We start from the raw sequence: 7,000 nt of genomic DNA on the forward strand, positions 1-7,000 counted from the left end.
GAAAGATTTGGAAAACTGATAAATTTGGCGACACCAAGTTAATCTGTTGGACACTAATCCTTTTCTGTAGAAGCTGGGTTTTTTTTTTTGGTTTTTTTTATACATATATACACGTTTGCATTTTATTGTGAATTCAGTTGATGTTTTAACTCTTGTAGTGAACGAAATTTGCTTATAAAGATAAGGGTACTGGGAATCTGTCTTAGCCCATTTAAGACCGTATTAAAATATAATTCAAATTCTAAATCACGAATTATAATCGTTATCAGTTCAGTGGCTGCTTATAAAATGTGTATATGATGCCCCCTATTTTTATTTTCCACGTGGAACATTAGAATAGATGGACATCATATATAAACATCCACATGAGTTGTGGTTCTCACATGTAAAGATATGAATATATGATAACAGTTATCAAAGGTACCAGGATTATAATTTTAAAATACGTCATCTGGCGTTTCGTCTACATAAGACTCATCAGTGACGCTCAGATCAAAATAGTTGTATAGCCAAACAAGTACAAAGTTGAAGAGCATTGAGGACCAAAAATCCAAAAAGTTGTGCCAAATAGGGTTTAGGAAATCTATTCCTGGAATAAGAAAATACTTATTTTTTTCGAAAAATTTAAAGTTTTGTAACAGAAATTTTATAAAATGACCATATACTAGTAATTGATATTCATGTCAACACCGTAGTGCTGACTACTGGGCTGGTGATACCCTCGGGGACGAAATGTCCACCAGCAGTGGCATATACCCAGTGGTGTAAACAGTTATCAAAGGTACCAGGCTATAAATTGGAAACTATGCATTCACACCAAAGAAAAAAAGTAATCAATTGCACGTCACTGTGCTACCTTCTTCAAAAGCAAGACCCATACCGCACAGAAAGCAAAAAAAAAGGACAGACAAAAGGTTTTCAGTATCCGGGATGCAAAAATCATTATAGGAATATAATTTTCAATCCATGTAGTTTCACCCTTATGACACATTTTTACATATTATTTATTTCTTTACTCATACATATGGGAACTCAGATCAGCCAAAAATGATCATTGGCGGATCCAGAACTTTTCATAAGGGGGCCCGCTAACTGTCCTGAAAGAGGGATGGGCACTCCAGTCGTGCTTCAGTGATTCCCTATATAAATCAACCCACTAATCCACGTATGATGATCGTCAAGATTTTAGACAAGAAAATTTTCATTTTTAGTATAGATCTCGAAGATGTTAGTTTCCATGCATGCTATGCGAACATATATTTTGATCGATGAATACTCCTCCGTATGACCTCTAGTTTAAATTTGCCTGGGCCAAAATCTTGGCCCAAAAACCTTATTTATATGAAAGCATGAACAAATGGAAAACTTGAAATGGCAAGTGACCTCTTTTACCTCAATATTTACACGTAAAACGTCATCACATGATCCACAAATTGGCGTTTGAAATTTTGTAATGATTGAAAAAGTCTCAGCAATTATAAAAAAATAAAATATAAACAGCGTAGTAGATACAACGCAAATAATGAAACAAAGACAATATTGATTCTATTGATTCTTCAGTTTGTAGTTAAGACTAATGATATACACGCGTGATGCAAAAATCCGGTAACTAGGTGAAACTTATACTCAACATACATAGTTGATTCGCAACTAATTAATATATTATTAGTAGGATTTCAGTACAACTATATTAACATATAAATTTTCTTCATTTTGTCTGTTTATCAGATACTTTTTTAGCAATAGTCTGAATAGGTCAACTATATATAATTGGTGTAGATGTCTGTGTTAATATTAGGGTAAAGACCTTGACCTTTCATGGTTCGTTGATTATAAGGTTTGCAGATTTTGTGTTTTGATCTGTCACAAGTTCGCATGTACTATGAGCAATATCGGTGTAATGTTGCATGTTGTACATTTTAATGCCTGTCTGACATGATACATTTGTCCGTGACCTTGTTTTCATACAACATTGTTAATGGTAAGTTTATTTGACACTTGTAGTAAAACCTTTATATTACAGACTTTTAACGGGGAGTTAATGATGGGCGATACAATTACTTTAAACATATTTTATTTTAAAAAAATCATGTTCATGAAATATACATAATAATACAAAATTATTTGGAAATATTTCCCTTACATCAATCCGTCTCTCTGGCGAGACATTTCAGTGTGTAAAATTGAGAATGGAAATGGGGAATGTGTCAAAGAGACACTAATATAAAAAAGAAGATGTGGTATGATTGCCAATGAGACAACTATCCACAAATGACCAAAATGACACAAGACATTAACGACTACAGGTCATCGTACGGCCTTCAACAATGAGCAAAGCCCATACCGCATAGTCAGCTATAAAAGGCCCCGATAAGACAATGTAAAACAATTCAAACGAGAAAACTAACGGCCTTATTTATGTAAAAAAAAATGAATGACAAACAAATATGTAACACATAAACAAACGACAACCACTGAATTTCAGGCTCCTGACTTACTAACCCGACCAAAGACCAAACAACAGCCGAAAGCCACCAATTGGTCCTAATTCAATATGTTAACTCATGTTATGGTTAACAATCTGATTAAACTTCAGATCCATCTTAATTCGCGTGTTCGTATATATAAGGATAACGAAAGTAGAGATCTATTTTGTAATTGGATTGTTTAGAAAATGCAATTCGCCACACTGTAATGCGCCGCAAAAGTTAATGATTTTTATTCATCAAGGGAATGCTTGCATATACGGAGATTTTGTATGATAACAAATGAGGCCTATATTCACCACAGACACATTGACGCAAATGTGATCAAATATGGGTTACAATACGGCAAGGGTAAATCCCATATCATGTAAATACACTTATAACAAATACCAGGAATGAAATTTTATATTTACGCCAGACGCGCGTTTCGTCTACAAAAGACTCATCAGTGACGCTCGAATAAAAAAAAAGGTTTAAAAGACCATATAAAGTACGAAAAGGAACAAAAGTGAGGGCCCTCATGGGGTTTTTGATTACGTGATTACTTGGCCGTTTTTTTAATGATTATTTGATTATTAAGCCAAATATTTCATGATTATTTGATTACCTAGGACTGTATTTTTAGTTTATGATTATTTGATTACTAAAGATAAGCAAATATTTAATGATTATGTGATTATATTGGCAAACAAATGGTGATTATGTGATTACTAGGACCCCCCCCCCCCCCCCACATGAGGGGCCTCAAAAGTTCCTGAAAGTCTTGCCAAACTCTGAGTCTCAGCTAACGCAATCCACTCCCGAGGCAGAAAAGCCCCAGTATTTCAAAAATTCAAAGTTTTGTTAACAGTTAATTTATAATTATGAACATATCAATGATAAATCAAGTCAACACAGAAGTGCTACCTACTGGGCTGATGATAACCTCGAGGGATTAAGCTATACACAAAAGGCCAAACTTATGACAACACGTAAAACAATTCAAATTAGAAACCTGATGTCATGATTTATTATATAATAATAATCTATAATCAACTATGACGGAGACAACCAATGACAACTATGGCAACCCTGACTCATTCCTCTCCTCCTCTGAATCCTGGTTTTAATTGTCGTCATTCTTTTCGGCAATCAGACATATAAGTTAGCAGGAAAATATATGCTAATTCTTGGTCTTATCAGATCCTCGTTTACTAATGTATGAAGATTCCGTGCTGAAAAATCTAAAAACGAGAAGAAATTTCACCGCCTCCTTCTTGCAATTACCTCCCTCCCCCTTTCCTAAGTATGCATATTAATCAAATAATTTTGTAGTATTGATATGGTGTCATTAAATATTCTTGCTTCTTTACTTACATTTTACTATATATTATTCCTTTTTATGTCAATTTTAAACTTTAAGTAAAATTGAGAATGGAAATGGGGGATGTGTCAAAGAGACAACACCCGACCATAGAGTAGACAACACCCGAAGGCCACCAATGGGTCTTAATGCAGCGGCCGAGAAACACCCGCGCCTTCGTCTATGGTTACTTGTAAATTTATTGTTATACGAAATAAAAATGAAATAAAAAATGAAATCGTATAAACTGTGACGAAATGAGGAATTAAAATCTTTAAAAGGTTCTGTTGGCTTTAATTAAAGTTAAAGCTCCTGGTCAGTTAAGAAAAATATGCATTGCATGTTATGTTGTATATATATATATGACTTTTAATTAGTGTCGAGTTAGTCCTGAGACTTCTATAACTGTTACACATGTGTTATATAGTTTTAGGTTAGTCCAAATATTTATGACGTCTTTGAATTAATTTGGCCTTTCACCTTATAAAAAAAAATATATTTTCTGTTTTTGGATCCCTCATAGCAGAGAGGTGTCAAATCAAAAAATGATTAGCCTTCAAAGACGTCATATTTATTTGTTAAAAAGATCTAAAAATAAGCGTTTAATGATAAGATAAGTTAACTTTATTATCACTAACACATTAACAATAAATGGTTATGGCAACAAATCAAACAAACTGCAATAACACATGTACAATGTAGGAATGACAGTGCACAAGTATGAGAAAAACATATCATTATAGATAAAAAAATTTAAAAAAACAACCTTTTTAGGCAATGAGTTTCTCACCCACAAGCATACATTCAAATATTTCACAACAATTTTTAATACTGGTAGGGAATAACTATTTAGAATTGATATCAGCAAGATATTTGAGAAAGAAAGTAATTAGTTGTTCAAAAGAACATTATTTAATTTTAATGAGGTTATCTCTCAAATATTTATAGAATGAACATTTTAAAAGAAAATGTAGTTCATCTTCAATGTCATCATTGTTGCAGGAAAGACACAACCTACTCCAGTTAATTTAAGTATCGCCCTCTTTTAACAGATATAAGTATGAGCACTTATCCTTAACATATGCATAATAATGTTGATGATCAGATCTATCACATTTGGATTTGCATAATCAATTTGGATCCACATATGAGTGTCTTATATTTCAGTAATTTATATGTAGTATATAATAGAAGTTTAATTTTTCTTTTTAGTTTTATGTCAGTCAGCCTTTGAAATCATCTCTCTTGAATGCATGTGTTTTAATAAATTTTGTTATCAAAAGGATTTGGATTAATAATATGAAATCCAAGTTTTGAACTTAAATTTTTTCATATTTTTTATCCAGGATTTTTTTTCCAGTTTTACTTTGCTTTGTATATGTTTATGGCAAGATGTCAATTTGATTCTAGTGTTGGAGCCAATATTTTATTGCTTAAATAAATTTGGGTCGGATGCAAAAGCTGTCTCCTGAAGAATTGTGTTAAGATCGTTTACAGCCTCATTAAAATTTGAGCATTTTCCACGGAGAAATTCTCAAAATTTTAAATAATGCTTTGTACCGAAATGACATTTCTAGTAGAATCTTTTGAAAACTATGCTACAACAAAAAACATCGGTACTAGTTTACTATCCACAACGGTCATTGAGAGTCTCGATCATGACCGCGATGGATAGTAAACTTGGAATTGATAGTAAATAGCAAATACAAGTTTTTTGTAGTTTTATGATAACGAAAAACGCGAAAATAATTGAGATAATAAAAATAAGTCAGTGGCTATTTTGTGGGCTCTGATTAAAATATCATAATTCAAGCCGACAAAATAGCCTATTTCATATCGCTATTGAATTGGCTATTTGACCAGCACCAGTTTTTGTTGGATCTTTGTAAAGAGTGCAATTTAATATTTACTTTTTTTGAAAAAGTACTATGAAAACGTGCACTGTCAATATTACTTGAAGAATCAAATAATTACTTATATATACCAGTAATTAAATTAGAAAGAAGCTAACAACATTTGAAACACATAAACATTTATCAGTCAAAGTGTAAAATACAAAATGTATACTATTAAGAATTTATAACAAGAAAAAAACCCAAAATAAAAATATTGGACATCCATTTGTTGCAATCACATTTAAACATGTTTTTTCAAATTATCTCCATAATCAGTCAGTATAATGCTACATGCATGCATAAGTATAAAACCTCAGATGTTTTAAACTGTATGTTATAAAAAAAATAAACAAGAGTAAAAAATCTCATTCCATTATAAATTTGATAAAACATAAGATCTATACAACATAACAACATGAACAAAGCCAATTGCATAGCTTAAAAATTTAAAAATGTTTATTATAATAAATTAAACTTGCCTGTGAAATTATAATAAGCTATTTCAATTTTAAATTGCATACAGCCCTTAACAGAGTAGTGATCGAATTCGCGTTTCTTTACCGTCAGAATAAGTTACGTTATCGACTAACTTATTTCATAAGTGGACGTATAATTTAATTTCCTTCATCGACAAAATATTTCATGTCCAACGTGTAAGTTTTCAATCTCTGTCATTGGCATTTTCATTTTAACGGTAAATGATATGGGATCTCCGAAATTTCTATCATTTGTTACGAGGAAATCATTCTTCAATCGAACATATGTCTTTGTTCATGACACATGTTATGAAATACAAAGGAGTTGAAATGATCAAATACTTTCGAACTGACGGAAACAAAAATACATAATCTAGAATGTGTGTTCTGTCATAAACAATGGCGTCGTCGTGCGAATCGACGAGATCATGTTACATGTAACTGATCTTAGCTGTAGAAACAGTTGGTGCGACCTCGATAAAATCTTGATCAGTTTAATATAAGCGATAAATATTCATGACTACAATGATAATGAATTTATTTGGAGTCACATCCACTGTTTCTACTGTAAACCTGACCTCGTCGGTTAGTGCAATGAAGACACTTTTAAAGGTTATTCTTTACACCTTCGAGGTATTAAAATTATTTCAGTGTTTATTTAAAGTTAAATTTATTTTCAAATCTTCTGTTTAAAATTGTCGAAACGTCCGTTTAAGATTTCTGTGGTAAACTATCTATTCTATAGTTAGGATCATTTTATAATACATACCCTTTTGTACAAGGATACTTTCTTTATAGAAG

The sequence above is a fragment of the Mytilus edulis genome, chromosome 10 (genome assembly GCF_963676685.1).
Source record: "Mytilus edulis chromosome 10, xbMytEdul2.2, whole genome shotgun sequence".
NCBI classification, from domain to species: Eukaryota; Metazoa; Mollusca; class Bivalvia; order Mytilida; family Mytilidae; genus Mytilus; species Mytilus edulis.